This window comes from Petaurus breviceps, unplaced genomic scaffold (assembly GCF_028583685.1).
Source record: "Petaurus breviceps papuanus isolate PSGF00001 unplaced genomic scaffold, PetGlider_PUasm1.0 90579, whole genome shotgun sequence".
NCBI classification, from domain to species: Eukaryota; Metazoa; Chordata; class Mammalia; order Diprotodontia; family Petauridae; genus Petaurus; species Petaurus breviceps.
Genome location: NW_027187278.1, coordinates 89,756 through 109,217, shown reverse-complemented (window position 1 = coordinate 109,217; position 19,462 = coordinate 89,756). Strand labels below are relative to the sequence as shown.

Sequence of the window (19,462 nt, the reverse complement as noted above, 5' to 3'; positions counted from 1 at the left end):
TTCTTTATGATACATTATTTAACTTCAAAACTTAAGTATTTCTCTTTCCTTAAAAGAGATGTACCACTGCCTCTCTCATATGCCTGAAACACCCTCCTCCCAAACACCAAAAACAAAATATGTGTACCAGTTCTATAACTCATTGGTGTAAAGATTTTTCCCCAGTCCGTGACATTCCTCTACTAATGTAAGTACTTGGCAATTTATAACCTTAGAAAATTGTCTAGGGCACTGAAGAGTAAAGTGACTTGCCCAGAGATTGGATATAGAATAAATCTGTTTTCCTATCTCCAAGGTAGGTTATCTATCCACCAAGAGGCTGTATCAGAATAATCTGATTAAAATATTACAGTCAATTAATTTGTTAGTGACATTTTAACACTTGTGAGATAACAACTGATATCAAATTATCCTCAGAAATTCCTCATATTTCTGGTACCCAAATTATTTTTGGAGACTCCCAAACTTCTCTTGAGTAAAGACTACAAGTTCAATCTGCACAGACTTAAGGTAGTTTTGCTTAACACAACAGAAGGAAAACAAACAAAAACCTAGACAGGAATTGTGAGTGTTAATATTTTTTTTAAAGATAGCTAGGTGGCTCAGTGAATAAAGTGCTGGGTGTAGAATCAGGAAGACACAAGTTTATATCCAGCCCCAGACACTGACTAACTGTGTAATCCTAGGCAAGTAACATAACCTCTGTTTGTCTTAATCCACTACAATAAAAAATGGCTTTGGTACCTTTGCCAAGAAAACTCCATGGACAGCAGTATAATATTAAGGGAATCTGAAGATCTTCCCTGCCCTTTAATAGGCCCATGTGACCTGCTTTGAACTTTGGTACAGCCCACAGCTTGATTCACATGGAGCCCATGGTGAAGAGCTTGCTGAAACAGTGAAGGAGGAAGAGAGAACAAGGCAGAGCTGAGGAGAGCTGGGAGAGAGCTGAGGCAGAGCAGCTAGGTAAGTGAGACAGGGAGAAATTTTGCCAAGGGAAGTTTGTTTGTGGGGAGGCCTAAAGGAGGGAAGGCTTGGGGATGTAGGTGCTTCCTGGATTAGATATATGTATAAACTTCTTTGTTATCATGGTGGAGCTGGCTTTCTGGTATCTGAATAAATATCTTGGTCTTATCTTTGAGGAAGAGAGTTTGTTATATTTTGTGATTCAGCCCTGGAAATATGTCTGCATATGCATAGCAGCTCCTATGGGTATTGCATTGGCGACATAAGCAGTGACATGCTATGGTCCATGAGGTCATGAAGAGTCAAACACAATGGAACAAAAACAACATTGTTATTTTGGGCCACCTAGGTGGCTCAGTGGATAGACTGCCAGGCCTAGAGCTAGGAAGATTTCAAATCTGGCCTCAGACTAACATGGATGCCAAAAGAAAAATAAGATCCTCCATCATGTCAGTAGAGAAGAGAGCCAACAGAAAGAAATCCCACTGGACAGCATTAGAAATTTCTGGTAGAGGCAGAACTTAAGTACTTCACTTTGATCATTGACATTCTGGACAACTCTGCACCTAAATGACAATTATCTTTCTCACATTCCACCTTATATAACCAGGCTTCATAACCAGGTTTACATGGATTCATCATCCAAGAAACTCAGAAGTTCATCAGCAGAGCTAGAAAATGTGGAGTCTCTGCTTTTAAATAAGAGTCTATTACAGGTTTTGTCTTGGGAATTTGATTGGTTCTTCCAGTTACAAATGTTAGATTTGAAAGGCAATCCTTTATCACAGGATATTCTCATTTTATGCCAGGACCCAAAAGCTACTGAGCTACATGCTTGACAACCTTGTAGTTCGTCTAGAGCAGCTTCCTCTGAGGCCATAGATTACACTAAAAGAATGAGACCACATTCTGCCCTCAGCATTATTCACAGTTAAGTCTATAATATGTTATACAATAAATACACCACCCAGCAACTCTATGGCTACTTCCCATCCCGGGTATTAAACTGGGAATACAGAAGAAGGAATACGGAAGAAATTGTTAACTGTGATGAAGAGATCATTCGTCTTCAGGAGGAGGAAACAGCAATACTTCACCCTCTTTCTGCCGCCAGCATTAAAGGAGTGTGGATATGAGAGATTTTTTCCCCCTTTTTTCACACTAGCTGTGTGACCATGTTTACTTCAGTTTCCTCATATATAAAATGAGCTGAAGAAGGAAATGGCAAACCACTGTAGCATCTTTACTAAAAAAACCCAATGGTGTCACAAAGAGCAGGGGCTATTTCTTTTTCTTTTTTTTCCTTTCTTTGTATCCCTATAACTGTGCCCGGCACAAAGTAGATACATAATAAACTCTAGCTGACTACTCACATATAGTAATATATGTTTAAGTTGCATATCCTGGTGTGAAGGAAAGTGGCCTTGCAAGACTCTCATTCAAATCCTGGCTTTGATATTTACTAGCTAAATTTTGCTGAATGAGTCACCTGTGTGAGTCTGCTTCCTGATCTGCAGAACTGGAAAAAAACATCTGCCATTGACTAATCACAAGGCCATTATGATGGACATATGTAAAGAGTTTAAAAACTTTAAAGAGCTATATACAAGTCTGCTATCACTATGAAAGGCAGTTTAGTCCTTTGGCTTTGTGGAAGGGTGAGATCATTGTCAGAGGGGCCAAATGTTCTCCATGTTCTGATCTTCAAAAGGTCAAAGACCCATAATTTCATTGGTATGAGTACTCTTCTTTCAATCAACATAGATCACAATACCCCTATAATGTACTGGTCTTCTAGAGTTGCTGTAGTCTAAAAATTTATCATCCTGAGACCAGTGCTCTGCTGTGGTCTCTTCTGCTATTCCTAGACTGGTGTTTCGAAGACAGAAACTCCATCCATCACCAGACCCACATTGAAAGCCTTTTTCATCTTGGTAGGATTTGCTGGAACTTGGCTTCTATTTGTATAGCCTTTCAGAATCCAGAATCACCTCTATGATGCCTTGAGGCACTGAAGTAGGAATTTAAAGAATGCTAAGGGCCTTTATTGTTTTGATTTTGTGATATTCATCTAATTGTCTAATTTCAAATTTCTTTAATTCAATATCTCGCCAGATATAGCACAAAGATATGTACATAAAATAACAGAACATGCATATCCAACTAAGTTAGTTTCCCATAATTTTTTTTTTTGTTTCTTAAACATTTTTAAAAGTCTGGGAAATACTAGTTTATGCAGCAAGTCAAAAACTGCCTCCAGGCAATTTTCACTTGCATAAATAGCTGTTACTATGTACTGTAGTTCTCCACAACACAATGGCCTTGGCTGTGTCAGTGATCATAACTTCACATGAATGAGCAATTCTCAGATAACTTAGCAAATTATGACACACAGAAGCACACACAAAGGATGGAAAAAAAAAAACTTTACTGTTTTCAAAGTTATTCTTTTGCAAAGCATACTTATAATGCACATTACCTAGAGTGACTCCACTCTCATTAAGGTCTAAAAATATTAAGCTATGTCCAAAAGACAATATTGCATAGGAGAAAAAAATGCTAAATTTGAGTCATGAAAAAAAATACTAAATCTGAAACATTTTAGCTATCTCACCAAGGGCAAATCACAACCTCTCAATGCCCCAGGCAACCCTCTGAAAAAAAAAAAATCTATAGAGGAATTGCCAGTCTTGTCAAGGGAATTCCTAGTACTTTTGAAATTAGGAGAATGGGGGGGGGGGGGGCGCACAGAGTTATGATCATTAAAAACAAATAAATGCATATTTAGCTTCCATCTTGCTTTCTCTTCTTGAGTTTTGTTTTCATCAAGCCTTTTCATCGTTAATGTATCCTGTAGGAATTACTCATAAGTATTCTGTATAATTTGATTTAATTGTACACAAGGAAGTTAGAGAGTCTAAGCAATGGTGATATAGATCCTAAATGGAACTCAATGTCAACTAATTTAGAAGTACCACCCATTTTTAAAGAATTATTTGGATCAGAAAACTTGAATTGATACCAAGAATGATCTATGTTGGAAACACATTCAGCATATGTAAAAGAGATAAGAACTCTGGGAGCACAGTAGAGTTTAAAGAAAAAGAGTTAAATAATGGAAGCCCTGATATCATAACTTTGAGGCATGAGCTACTTCAATTTAATAATAAAAGCACAAGTTAAGCAATAGAAAAATAGAAGGTGGAAAAAAAATTTACTGCTAAGAATTGATTCTTGCATTTATGTGGACATAATTCCCAATAGAATAGATAGAATGGTAGCCCTTTGAGGGTATAGACTTTTTACTTCTGTCAGATTTTGATTTTCATTTAGTGGCTGGGAGAACTCAGGGAATGATCCTGTAATTTCATTAGCTTAGAAAGTTCTTAGGCTCTAAGGAAGAAACTCCCAATACAGAGTACTGTAACCTGTTCTACAATTTATAACCTTAATTTCATATGGCACTCATCTGTCTAATGATTTTCCAGGTCTTTGATGGCCATTATATTTCAGAGGTCTTACGGTAGGGTTTTAGCCAATACACTAAGTTGCCTTTCTCACTTTTGTGTCCTCAGTGCCAAGGGCACTGCCAGACACCATGAAGCTATCTAATAAATGATTGTTGATTGATTCTTATATAATACTATAAAATGTTAAACTTTAGTGGAAAAAAATGAAAGCTTCAATGTTGCTAGAATTATGGAGACTATTCCATATTTTCCCCCTTTTCTTAGCATTTAGTAAAAAGGAGGGGGGTACGGTACCTTATATTTCAATTTTGCATTACAATATACAAAACTGCACACTCTTTAGTGTTTCGGCAAGTGAATTCTGCAGTCAGATCACCTATTATTCTAGCTTCAAATTCCAGAGACAAATAAGGCCTGAAGCTTGTTTCATAAACACATTCCCATTATTTCTTCTAAAATCTCCACAGCAAGAAATACATACCACCATCAATTTTATTTTCAGTTAATTGCTTCTTTTATGGCATTAAAAATGTAAACAGCTGTTAGAAAGAAACCAATATGATGAACATTTCATCACCTACCAACTACAAAGACAGTGTGGGGAATAGCAACTGGTTTCAGTTACACCAAAGAAGATATATGAAATGAATGACTTGAATAGCTCTTTTTAAGGACACATTAGATAGTGAACTGCACAAATTTGTCTCTTATCCATCTCTTAACTCCACAACAAGCAGTTCACTTCACAATCACAAATTCAACATCCAAACAAAAGAATCACAGAATGAAGTATCTAATATATAATTCAAATGGAAAGAAGTAAACATTTACATTGACTTAGAAATGACCATTTGACAACTCTCCCTCGATAAGGGAAAATGCACCAGGATAAGTTAAGATTTATGACTATATTTTTGGTACTGTTAGGAAATATGCAGGCTTATTTAAAAAAATGTACATGAGGCAGCATGTCATAGTGAATGGTGTGCTCCAATGGGAATCAAAAGTACTTATAGTCAAATCTTGACTTATTACTTATTTTGTGAATGTGAGTAATTCACTAAATCACTTAACAGTACTGGATCCTCACTTAATTCTCTAAGACTGATTCCAATCAGCAGGCAAAATTCTTACCTTACATAACAAATTTGATAATAGTACATAAAAACAGTATCCTTTGCATAGTTTTTGAAAATAGATATTGGCTGAGAGTCTACTCTAAGAAGAGATTTTGTTTTACATTTTGAATATTCTGTTTTCGAATAGTTAACATAAGAATTTTTTTTCATCAAACCTCTAATTTAATCTACTTGAGAATTCTTAGTAAGGAAATTCCTCTCCTGATGCATCCTGGTGTTTTCTCACCATTTAATCTAGTCTTAGAATATTTTCAAGGATATGCATACTCATGAGATTTTGAAGGAATATGACAAAGATGGTAAGAACTGGAAGATGACTGAAAAACCCATCTTAAAATAAATAATTTTATATGAAGGATGATAATCAGCCATTACCACTGGAAAAAAGAAAAAAGATGAATTAAATAATAATTTGATTAATGCAAGCAAGCAAAAAAAAGAAAAAAAATGACTCTACAGTAACTGATATTTAAAATTTTGGAATGTTGTTTATAGGCTCTCTTTACAAAAGAATATGTAAAAATAGAGTAAATAAACAGAATGTGTATCAAGAAATTTAGTTCTGTTCTTAGATCTGATAACAAACAGGAAGCACACTTCAGTGAATAGAATACTGGATTTGGAATCAGGACATGAATTTTAATTTGAACTCTGTCAATTACTACTTGCATGATATTGAAAAAGTCATTCAACTTCTGTGGGTGTTAGTTTCATGAAAGGGTTGAAATGCATGACTTCTTAAGACCCCTTCTAGCTCTAAGATGATCTGTTACTACTAAGTAATTGTATGAGATTGGACTGGGTCACTTAATCTCCCCAGGTTTTAGTTTCCTCTTCTTGAAAATAATAACATGATACTAGATGATATTAAGCTCAATTGCAGTCATAAAATTCTATTTTTTTGACAATTCTATAAAATCTCCTTGCTCAGCTTATTCAAGGGAGTTCTCTCTTCAAGGCAAGAGGAGACATCTGAAATAAGTAACCTATAAAAGTCATTTCCAGTCTATGAATTCTAAGTATAAATGGTTATCCTTGCTTCCATAAGATAGTCAGTAACTGTTCTGCCACCTGTAATTTTTTCAAACCATTTCCATGTGTTCATTCCAGTGTTCTTTGGGCACCTTTACAAAACTAAGTTATTCATTATATTTTCCCTGGCTCCTTGAACTGTATTCTTCAAACCTTCCCACATAAATTACAGAAATCCATGATTAACCAAATATTCTTTGGACTCTCCTTAAATGCCAGAAAGTGTTATGATTTTAACTTGGTGGTATTCAAAAATGGAAAATCCTTAATGTGTCTTTAAATGTATGATATGTATTATAAATCCAGACATACTCTAAATGAACTGTTAGTTCCTTTCCTTTTCAAAATGCTCATTTGTTAATTTTCATAATATTTTATACATTTTTGTACCACCACAGACACTATAGAACAGTGTTCAAACACCTAGAAAACAATCAAACTGCTCACTCTGAAGAAGTCTTTGCAATGTTATAGAATATTGTTGTGTCACAAGAAAATATGAATTTGGACAATTTCAGAGGCAATTAGGGAAATCTCTATGAACTGATATAGAGTGAAGTGAACAAAACTTGGAGAATCATTTATATAATAACAGTATTTAGAATTCTGATCAATGTAAGGATCAACTATCAGTCCAGAAGACAGAGGATTAAACACATCACTTTCCTCCTGCAGGAGAGGTGAAAAACTTTAAATTCAGAGCAAGACATACATTTTCAGCATGATCAATTTATTTATGGACTAACATATTGGTGAGTTTTTGTTTTCTTTTTTCTTCTATTCTTTTAATTTCATCAGGAGAAAAGTTGGAGAGACAAAGAAGTACTTTAAAAAATATTTTTATAAAGAACGTGACCAAAATCACTTAGTGATTACAACAGTTTAGGCATTGAGCAGAGAGAGGGATGGTGGACTCAATGTGCAACTCAGTTACCCTTTTCACTAAGTAGGAATAGATTAATAAGTGTGTTCTTACTATTGATCAATAAATATACAAAAATGCTTTCAATCAAAATTTAAAATGTGAGACTTACTGAATGTTTAAACTAAATATAATCTTAAAGATCATCTTATGTCAAGATTTTCATTTTTATTCTATAGTATGTTACTTCCTGTTAATGGTTTGAAAGGAAAAGGGAAATTATATTCCAATCATTTCAACAAAAAAATACAGTAAAAAATTCATTAAAGACTTAAGTAACAGTTATTAAACTCCTACCAAAAGTATTTGGTTAATAATTTTCAATAGTTGAGGCAGCTTGGTGGCACAGCAGATAGAGAAGTGATAGATTCAATGTGTAAATGAGACATGCATTTTTGCCTGTGGCTAATGTGTGGACATGTCTTGTTTGACTAGGATTATCTGTTACAAGGATTGCATTTTGTTTTTTAAAATTTGGGCCAAGGATTTTGGCATAAGGAGAAGGAAGCTAGTGATAGTAGTTCTGAAAGAAAGGAAGGAAAGAAGAAAGAGGGGAAAAAAGAAAACTGAAATATTTTTAAATGCTCAAAAAATAGAAGAAAATTTAGAAGGGAAAACAGACAAGCAGGACAGCTTTGAAAGTAATATGTTGAATATATATTTGTGAATAAATGTATATATACACATATTAAAGTAAGTTATACTTTTTTAAGCATGTGAAGAAGAGTAACGTGCAAGACTAGCAAGAAAGGAAGAGGGCAAGTTGTTAAAAAACTTTAAATGTCAAATAGAAGAATATTTATTTAATCCCAAAGGTAAAAGGGATCCAGTGGAATTTAATCAGTAGGGAAGTCAAACTTATACTTTAAGAAAATTTGGTGGCTGAGTAGAAGATATGTTAAAATGGTGAGAAACTTAAGGCATAGAGACCGACTGGCATGCTACTTCAATAGTACAGGCAGAAGGTGATAAGGGTCTGAGCTGAGTAGGGGCAACATGAGTGGAGAAAAGAGAATACATGGTAGAGATGTTTCACAACCCAAAACAATAAGATTTACTCATTTATGCAGGATGAGTAAAACTGAGGAGGAATTAGGAATATGTTGGCATTCTTGGTAATAATGGAAAAATTTTGAAGAGGAATAGTTTTTTGCAGAAAGATAATTGTCTGCTTTTGATATTTGTTGTTTGAGATTCCTAAAAGACATCCAGCTTGAAATTACCAATAGTCAATTGGTGATGTGGACCTAGTGAGCAGAAGGGAGGCTCAGGATAGATATGTAGATACAAGCATAAAATCTGTAAACAAATTAAAACATAGAAACTGATGAGATCATCAAGTAAACATTGAAAGAAAAAAGAAGTACAGAGCCTTGGGGTACAACCACAGAGATTGAGCATAGCATGAATGCAGAAACAGCGAAATGCACTGAGAAGGAACAGTGAGGCACAGAGAGAACAATCTCACAGAAAAACCCAGAGAAGAGAATATTGAGGAGGAGGAGAAGAAGGTGATTAACAGTGATACCACAGAGGATACAATATCATAAACACCCTAGAAAGATCAGGAAGGATGAAGACTGAGAAAAGGAAATTAGATGTCAATTAAGAGATTACTAGTAACTTTGGAGAGAAGAATTTCAGTTAATGATAGGCCTGAAGCCAGATGAGAAAGAGAAATTGAAGCAGAAGCACTAAGAGAAGAAAGCTTTTTTAAATCCAGGTCTTGCTGGCTCCAATACATCCTTCTATACACAAAGCTATATTATTTCTCTATATAATAGTAACATGGGCTATACTTTCCTATGCCATCCTAGATTTCTCATGTCAATGAATTTCTTCATTGAAAACTATCACACTTCTACTATAACATGCAAAAAGCAAATGAGGTTTAGATGAAAAACTAAGGTGTTTAAAAAACTAACATTCATCAAGACAATGCTAACAGCAATTTAATTTGGAAAGTAAATCTCCTATACATGGTATTGCATAAGAATGTCTAAGAAAATATAGACATAATTGAATTCATTGATATAACATGCATATATATCTCCATTACTTAGAATACCTCCAGCAATTTTCTTATGTAAATGATATTGAAAATTAACTCAAACTGATAGATGCTAAAGTCTTGAATATGTCATTAAGTGCATAATCCTTTTTGCAACTTTCTGAAAGTACAGGCAGATGAATTATGGCATAGAACATCAAAAGGAACTAATTCTTATTCATTTCATTGGGGGGGGGGAGGGTGTTGCTACTGATCGTGTTAGGTAAACTAAGTATTTAAGACTTTCATCCTCCATTTATAATTTTGTTGGTGAGATTAATGACAATTACTTAAGACTTATGATTTAGGTCTTCTCTTTTCATGTTTTATATGTTGGAGCTTTGTAAAATGAGATTGAGTCAGAAAAGGAATCAAAATCACACATATCCATAGAACTTCACTAGTTTTTCTTCACTAATAAATGACAAACATCACTCTTTATGCTGACCTGAGAACAGTTTGAAAAGAAACCGGAATCATTTGGGCCATGCCATATTAAGCAAAAAATAAAATCAACAAGTATTTTGAGTGCCTAAAATATGGTAGGTATCAGGTTAGATGATGTTTAGGTAGTACTGTATAGGAGGAATTAATTAATATATTCTCTAGTCTTCAGTCCATTAATATTCAGTCCCCAGTCTCCAGTCCATTAATATTCTAACAGAGAAAAAATATATCATTTTTATCACTCTATGGAAAGTTCTCAAGTTTGAGGAAGTCTGGATTTTCTGAAAAATGTTTTCTGGCCATGTTAACAGCTATTTCTGGCTACATTTGAATCTGTGGGATACTGTCATAAAGTGAAATGACATTGTTAATTATAATTTCCTGTTTATTTTAATGACAACTGAAAGGCTTTTGTAGTTTTCTAAATGAGCCACTGGGCTCCTTTTTTTCTGCCTGGGTAGAACCTACCAGTGAGTAACACTATACATCAGGGATACTCTAATTACTAGAACAAACAAAGGTCACCTAATTCCTGGCAATATGAATAGTTTAATTATATTGTTTCATAGAGTCTTGTGGGCAAATGTCACTCAATGAAGGAAAAAAATAGCAAGAGAAGAAACTATGGTCAAGAATGAATTTTGTACAGTCAACAGGATGTGCTGCAAAGAGAACACATCGACTAGCTAAGAGGGAGGTCATCTCTCTTTTTAAAATGCAGCAATTGAAGGGTATTTTCTATTTTTAAAATAAGCTGTTTACATGAAAAGATTTTAGTCTGACAATTTTACAGTTTGACACAGAGTTCTACAGGAAGATTCTCTGAGAGAAATTTTTTTATTCTCTAGGTTTGCATATATGTATATACGTATATGATCATTTATTAATAATATGAATAACATGAAGAATTAGAAACCTCTGTCATTTATTGAAAACTTGTTTCACTCTGCCTACTGTAACTATTTCCACCAATACAGTTTCTCAAAAATAATCTCAAGAAAATTATTCTCATGGTATACAGGGAGTTCTCGATTTACTTGCAATATTTAAGAACACACAGAAAAATATACACATGCACACACATGCAACACACACATACACCCCCCTTTGTAAAGCAGATTTAATGGCAGTATCTATTATTACCAGCTCTGATAGTATACCATTACTCTTTTCTACATTGAATCCTGTTCCCTGAGAGGGTCAGAACACAGGTTGACTCAGTAAACAGTTTTTAGTTCTTTATCTACTCCCTCAATACCAAGTTCTTTTTTTGATTAGGGCACTCACTAAGCCTCTGGTTCAAGCTTCTTTATGTCAACAAGACACACACACAGGATGAAGAGTACAATATTTATAGATTTGTAATTGGGCCAATAAGCTCTTTGTTTTCATTGACCTTGAATCTCCATAGATCATAAAAATAAGCATAGTGTATATTATAGATTTGTATGTATAGTTATACACACGACATATATTTATATGTATGCATTTTCTGAATAAGAAAATTCTGTGAAGTTGGTGAACCTTATCTGTAAGGTAGGGGTAAGATGAAAGGAGGGGAGGGGATATTCCTGAACAAAATAACTGAGTATTTGACCAACAGGTTTTTCTACAAACAAAAAATGTCCTTTAAATGGTAGCTATAGCCATTGATTTTTTAAAAATATTCTTGTCTTTCTAATTCCAAACTTGAGGTTCCTTCTGCCTGTCTTCTTTTCTCAATCCTATGCCTGGGGTCCCTGCTGCAGTAAAGTATTTTTTAAAAAAATCAGAATTAGCAAAACATCAATCCACATTTCAATACAGGTAATCTTAAATCCTGAAGTATACTAATTTAAAGTTTCCTTATTTTATATTCATTATTATGATTTTATTCATGTCAGTTTGTTTCCTTAATGCATGTCTCCTTTATGTATTCCCATTAAAATGAATTTATCTCATTAGGTTTAAAGTTAGGTCCAGTGGCTAGGCTTTGATGGTTGTTAAAGTAGCTAGTGACAATAATTGTTTGGGTTGGGTCTGCTCAGTTCCTTCAGGCAACTTGAATGTTAACACTCTCTGGGGAAATATCAAGGCCTAGAGAAAATTTGGTTTCACTCTAGCAGCGGAAGAGAGAGAATAGGATTATCCTCCTCCTGTTTCTCCCTATATTTGCTTCTATTCCACACACATATATTTAAGAATAAATGGTAGGGTGGGGCACCTAGGTGACACAGTGAATAGAGCACTGGCCCTGGAGTCAGGAGGACCTGAGTTCAAATACAGCCTCAGACACTTAACACAAGAAACTAGCTGTGTGACCTTGGGCAAGTCACTTAACCCCAATTGCCTTCCTCCCCCCCCAAAGAAAAGAATATATGGTGGGGAATTATCTGAAACATTTTTGCATGCCTCTGGGAAGCACAAACATTTTACAATCATTGTATGGGCAATTGTCATTTAAATAAAATGGGACTACATGTTTAGGGCTAGGATACTTATCAAATCAACAGTCAAGGAAGCTTTTTTTTTGGTAAATTTTCAGTTCCTAAAACTTTCTGTGCCTCCCCCACTCATTGAAAAGGCAAGGGGGAAAAAACAATATTAATTATACATATGAAGTCATTCAAAACATTTTCATATTAACCATATTGAAAAAAAAGCAAGGAAGAAATGTTAATAAAATGTTTTAATCTTTACTTGCAGTTCATTCGTTGTCTCTTTAGAGGCAGAAAGCATTTTTTCATCATTAATCCTTTAATTTCAATTACAATAGTCCATAATGTACTTCTAATTTGAACTTTTTTTGTGCAGCAAGCATTCATAAACTATCTGCCCCCCACCACTGAACTCCAGACACACTGTCAATTTACATGGTTTGACTGAAAAACCATGCTTGTCACCAGCCATTAACTGTTATTCTCAATGGAGTTACCTAATAACACATTGGATTTTTTTTAAGGTATTAGTTAAAACAAAACAGAGGAATTCCCTTAATTCCTCTACAAGGTGATAAAACACAAGTGTAAGATTTAGCCTGAGGGCCTCCCCCAAAAAGAGAGTTTCTCTACTCCAGGCTCTCAACTCTTCACTTAACATGTTTGCCACCAACCTTTTGTTACATATCTTCTCCTATTAGTATATACTTGTCTAATACACTTTTGTTCGTTAAATCCTGCACATCACTGAGGACTCAGTCCAATTTCCTCCAAGCAGAAGACTCACTCCATTCTACAGTGATATTTTCCATCTCTATACTCATGGGACTTAATAGTTGGACAAATCATTTGGCAGTTAGATATGTAGTTTTTGTTATACTGGAATGATTCATTGATTTTTACGCAAAGTCAAAAGATCTAGACACAGGCCCCTACTACATTCAGTTGCCTCTTTACAAGAGATTTATGAGAGATCATGGACAAGAATCACATAGGATGAGAAGGTGTGGAAGGAATGCTATCTTTACAGGTACAGGGAGTACACAAATATTAGAAGAAGAATATCACATTAGAGTGCTCTGCCAAGTAAGAGAAGTTAGCCATTTTCCTTAAAAGCTACTGAAACCATCCATAATTATATCAGAGGGAAAATGATGGGGTCAAGGATATAACTTTGGGTTGACTAAGTACAAAAAAAAGTCAAATGTCATGAAGCTCAAGCTGTTCTCAGGCTTGAATAGTTGGATCACCACTGCAGGAAAGAAATACAGAAGCTAAGAAGCTATACTTGGCTGAATCAAGGTTGTATTCTCACCGAATCTGTGTATGTGTATGTTTTTGTTTCCTTCCTTCCTTCCTTCCTTCCTTCCTTCCTTCCTTCCTTCCTTCCTTCCTTCCTTCCTTCCTTCCTTCCTTCCTTCCTTCCTTCCTTCCTTTCTTTTTGCTTTGAATGGCTTTCTTGTTATTAATAAATGAATCTTTTTTTCTGTTAACTATCAGATATACTATGTCTGATTTTATTCTATTCTCAACTGTGAGTTACTAGACTTGCCTGGGTTAAATTGACCTGCCATACAACCACATCAATGATATCAAAGATTTATCTATTTTATGTACTTTCCATAGTTCCTACTTTGAAAATTTATTACTATTTAACTCTTCAACTACTATTTCATATGTTTATGCTTTGTCTTTCTAACTAAACTGGGTAAGGAAATAACATGTCTTCATGGGAAACTCACTGAATCAAGAGTCAGACAAACTCCAGTAGTGGTTTTCAAGCAATAAAGTTTATGATTGGGTACAAATCATTTATCATCACTGATTCTCAGACTGGATAATATCTGAGGCCACTTCCTCCCCTGAAAATCTATCATTCTGTGACTAAAGTTTTATATTTTCCACAGAAAGTGGCACAGAACATTGAACACAGTAGTTATTCAATAAATACATGTTATCAATTTCATTCAGTGATGAATTAAGTGCTTTTTGGACTGGTTATGCACAGGTTCAGTCATAAATTCTCAGTGATATTTTGATCTCATCAATAACTTAATATTCACTGGCTATCCAATAAGAAATTTATCATTATAATTTTTAAAATTAAATTTTATGTTTATTTTTAGTTTACAGCATTCATTTCCACAAGATTTTGAGTTACAAATTTTCTCCCCATCTTTCCCCTATCCACCACCCCAAAACAGCAATCCCACTGTATACCCCCTCCCACAATCTGCTCTCTCCTATATCCTCCCCCATACCCCCTCCGACTTTCCAGTAGGGCAAGATGGATCTCCATATCCCAGGGCCTGTATATCTTATTTCCCAGTTGCATGTAAAAAATATATAATAATAATTTTTTAAAATTAATTTTGCAACTTTGAATTCAAGGTTTCCCTTCCTCTCTTGTCACCTACCCTTACTGGGAAGATAAGCAATTAAATATAGGTTGTGCATGTGTAGTTGCACAAAACATTTCCATTGCGGATATATTGTGAAAGACTGACTATATTTCCCTCCCCCAACTTATTCTATTCTCTACTTTGACTCTGTCCCTTTTCAAAAGTGTGTGCTTCTAACTAACCCCCAAACCTGCCCTCCCTTCCATCATCCCCCCTCTCATCACCTTCTCTGCCTTACTCTTCTGTAGAGCAAGATACCTAATTTAGTGTGTATGTCATTCCCTCCCTAAGCCAAATTCAATGAAAGTAAGGTGGATACATTCCCTTTTGCCTTCCTGTTTTTCTCCTCCATTGTAACAGTTATCCTTTGCCTCTTCTATATGAGATAATTTACCCCATTCTGTCTCTCCCCATCTCCTCTCATTATATTTCTCTCTCACTGCTCAATTTCACCTTTTAAATATCATCCCTTCCTATTCAATTGATCTTTTGCCCTCTGTCTATGTATAGCTGCACACATATTTACACACACTCACAAATGTATTCATACACACATATAAATTTACACATTTATATTCCCTTTATCCTCATACCAAGAAAAGTTTCATAAGTTACAATTATCGTTTTTCTATGTAGGCATGTAAATAGTTCAACTTTGATGAGTTCTTTATGACTTCTTTTACCTGTTTACCTTCTCTTGCTTCTTGTATTTCAATGTAAAATTTTCTATTCAACTCTGTTTTTTTTTTCATCAAGAATTCTGGAAAGTCCTCTATTTCATTGAATGACTATATTTTCCCCTGAAACATTATACTCAGCTTTGCTGTGTAGGTGATTCTTTGTTTTAATCCTAGCTCCTTTGATCTCTGGAATATCATATTCCAAGTGCTTTGATCCCTTAATTGCTAGATCCTGTGTTATCCTGATTGTGTTTCTACAATATTCAAATTATTTCTTCTTGGCTGCTTGTAATATTTTCTCCTTGATCTGGGAATTCCAGAACCTGGCCATAATATTCCTAGGTATTTTCTTTTGGGGATCTTTTTCAAGAGGTGATAATTCTTTCCATTTCTATTTTGTCCTCTGGTTCTAAAATATCAGGGCAATTTTCCTTGAGAATTTCTTGAAGGATGATTTCTAGGCTCTTTTTTTGATCATGGCTTTCAGGTAGCTCAATAATTTTGAAATTTTCTCTCCTGGATTTATTTTCCAGGTCAGTGGTTTTTTCAATGAGACATTTCACAATCGCCTTCTATTTTTGCATTTGTTTGGATCTGTTTAATAGCATCTTGATTTCTCATAAGTTCAATAGCTTCCAATTGCTCCAATCTAATTCTGAAGGAATTATTCTCTTCAGTGAGCTTTTGAAATTTTTTTTTTCATCTGGCAAATTTGGCTTTTTAAGGCATTCTTCTCTTCATTGGCTTTTTGGGCCTCTTTTGCCATTTGAGTTCATCTATTTTTTAGGGTATTTTCTTCAGTCTTGTTGTTGACTTGGTTTTTCATGATTTTCTTGAATCATTCTCATTTCTCTTCCCAATTTTTCCTCCACCTCTCTCACTTGAGTTTCAAAATTCTTCTTGAGCTCCTCCATGGCCTGTAACCAATTCATATTTTTTCTTGGAAGCTTTTGGTGCAGGAGTTCTAACTTCGTTGTCTTCCTCCCATTCCGTACTTTGATCCTTTTTGTCCCCAAATAAAGGAATCTAAATTTGGATTGCTGTGTTTGCTTTACTTCCTTTGCTTGGTCATGTTGCCACTTAATTACTTGACTTTTGAGCTCTTTGCCACAGTAGAACTCTGCTTCCAGATGGGAGAGCTTCATCCCAAATTGCTGGGGTTTTTGCAGCTGCTGGAGCTACAGCCCCCACAAACTATGGCTCGCTGGTCACACACCTGAGGACCATCACCCAAGACTGCGATCCAGATCAAGGCAGGTTAAAGCAGGAGCGATTACCCTCTAAATGTTCACTTGGGCCCCCATATGATCTGCAGGCCAGGAGTTCTCAAGCAGCCACGTGGAGGCAGCTACAGGGCCACTGCAACTCCACCACTTCTAGCTCCAGGGGCAGGGGCCAGATATGCTCCTCCATCCCTCCCCCCCCCCAGTTCCAACAGAGTTCTACACTGACCTCTCACTTTTTCTTTGACATTTATGGGTTGATAATTCTGGAAAACACCACAGCTGCTGGTCATCCACTCTCTTGAAGTCTGCTGCAGCCACTGGTCAAGTTGCTCTGGGGCTAAAACCACGGGCTCAAATGGGGCTGGGCTCAGCTCCCAGCACACTGTGATTAACCCTTCCTGTAGGCCTGCCAGGCTGTCTTCAGCAGATTTGTTTCTCTTTGTCACTTTGTGGGCTCTATAGCTCCAAATTTTTTTAGAGTCATATTTTATAGGTATTTGATGCAGTTATGTGGGAAGCTCACAGAGTTTTCCTGATTCTATGCAGCCATACTGGCTCCACCCCAATTTATCATTATAATTACTACAATAGATCTTAATATAGGATCTAAAATACTGGCTATATCTTAAATGCAATATACCTATTGTTATATCCATACAGATAAAATGTAAAAGAATATTTAGTATACATGTCAGTTTGTCATAGAATCTTTACTGCCCTTCTATATGGTTTATCATCTCCCAAGGGTTTATCACCATCTCTAATTAGTTTGGAAATACTGAAATGAGAGAAAGAAAGCACATCTCCACCAGCTTATAAAAAACATGTTGCCATAATGGGCATAATTATTTTTTTTCTATCAAAATATTTTTTACCTGAGAGATTTAATGGGTATTAGCTCACAAATAAACACTATTGTTTCTAACAAGCCAGGATTAAGGTATTACTATAGGCTGAAATGAATTACTATAGTTCAAAGGTGAAGAAAGAAAGAGACAGAGAGAGAGAGAGACAGAGACAGAGAGACAGAGACAGAGAGAGAGAGAGAGAGAGAGAGACCCCAGAATAGTTGTTGCCATGGGGGATTACTTCATTGTAATATGTGCATGCATTTTCACCATCACCTGGTGCTATGGTTGGAAAGCCAGAGTTTAAGAAAGTACAGGAAATCCTTGAATGTGAAATGTCTACAGTCATTGTTCCAATTAGTGTTCTGCAAAGGGATGAAAAATAACAAATCCTAAAGATACTATAAGGCCATTTGGAAATACCACTAGAAAAAGAAAATGTTAGAGCCACTAATAATTAATGTTTTTTGGTTCTATGCCTATGACCATTTTCTTACCCTTCAGTGGGGAAGGACAACATGCTACCACCATAAAAGCAGTGCCCCTGGAGCTAAGGGAGGCCTTGTTTCCAATTCTACTTGCTACACTTATTGACTGCGTACATAGGCATGTCAGTTAATGCCTCTGAGTCTTTGCTCCTATGTAAAAAATATGACTGAGTAGGAATACGAGTAGTATTTACCTCACAAATGTGAGGATTAAATTCTGTAATGTAAACCTAGAGTCAGAATACCTGAGTTCAAATCTGTCTTCATGCAATTACTAGCTGTGTGAACCTGGGTAAGTCACTTAACCTTTGCCTGACTTAGTTTTTCCCTCTAGACAACAGGAATGATAATAGCATTTTATAAAATGGAAATAATACCCCCCTATAGTTGTGAGGATCAAATGGGATATTTGTGATGATGATGATAATGAACTGTTATAAAATATCATTTATTTATCATTTGGCTCTTCATTAAATCAAATAGATAACATTTTATTGAGTACCTACTGTGTTCAATGTATATGCCAGTTTCGGTGGAAAATATAATCTTCAATCTCAGACTTTCAGGGGAGGTAGTCACCTCAGATATTGTCCAACGTGAGATATAGTGATGATAGATGGTCATTTATTCAAAACATTTAGTGTTTTCACTTAATATCCACAATTAAAACAACAAATTAAGAATGGATTGTGTACAAGTCATTGTGCTAGTTGTAGGTGATGGAAAGATGGTCATGTTTATTCTTGTAATTGAGGTCATGAAGATGGATAACTTTTCTTTCAAAGTTGAATAACAAAAGACTGAATTGTCAGAGCATTACAATTACAATTGTCTACATTAACAGGAAAAATTTAGTGATTTAATGGAAATAAAGGTCCTCCAAGAACCACGATACTGAGGACAAAAGTATAAAACAGGCAGCTCACAGGCTTGCCTAAAATACTGAGCATGGCCTGAACCAGATGAAAATGTAACTCTTAACTGGTTTTAATGTGTTTATTATTAATGGAAAAATGAAATATGTAAACTTGGGGTTTCCTAAGTCATGCAGCCCTCAGGGCTCTATATAAATGGTTTAGTGGCCCCTATTTCTATTTGAGTTTGATACCAGTGGTTTCAGAAGCATCTATACATTTGAGAGGGGTAAATGTTCCCAACTCTCTTTAACCTAATAGGCATTTGTCTCCTCAATGGAAAGTATATATTTTTGAAACCATATATTTAATTGCTATTTAGGTACCTAAATGTAAATTATCAATTATTTAAAAAATTACTCTATGCAGCATGTCCCACTAAAAAGAAAAAAAATGCATTAATATTTTCCTTAGAATAGGAATCTGTTTACCTTGTTTCCCCTAAATGCAATAGTTAGACT

General features: G+C 35.2%; 1 pseudogene; it reads left to right on the top strand.

Annotated features, from left to right (window-relative positions):
- The first annotated feature begins 1,070 nt into the window (after positions 1 to 1,070).
- LOC138142439 (CCR4-NOT transcription complex subunit 6-like pseudogene) lies at positions 1,071 to 2,139 on the top strand (annotated as a pseudogene).
- The last annotated feature ends 17,323 nt before the right edge of the window (positions 2,140 to 19,462 follow it).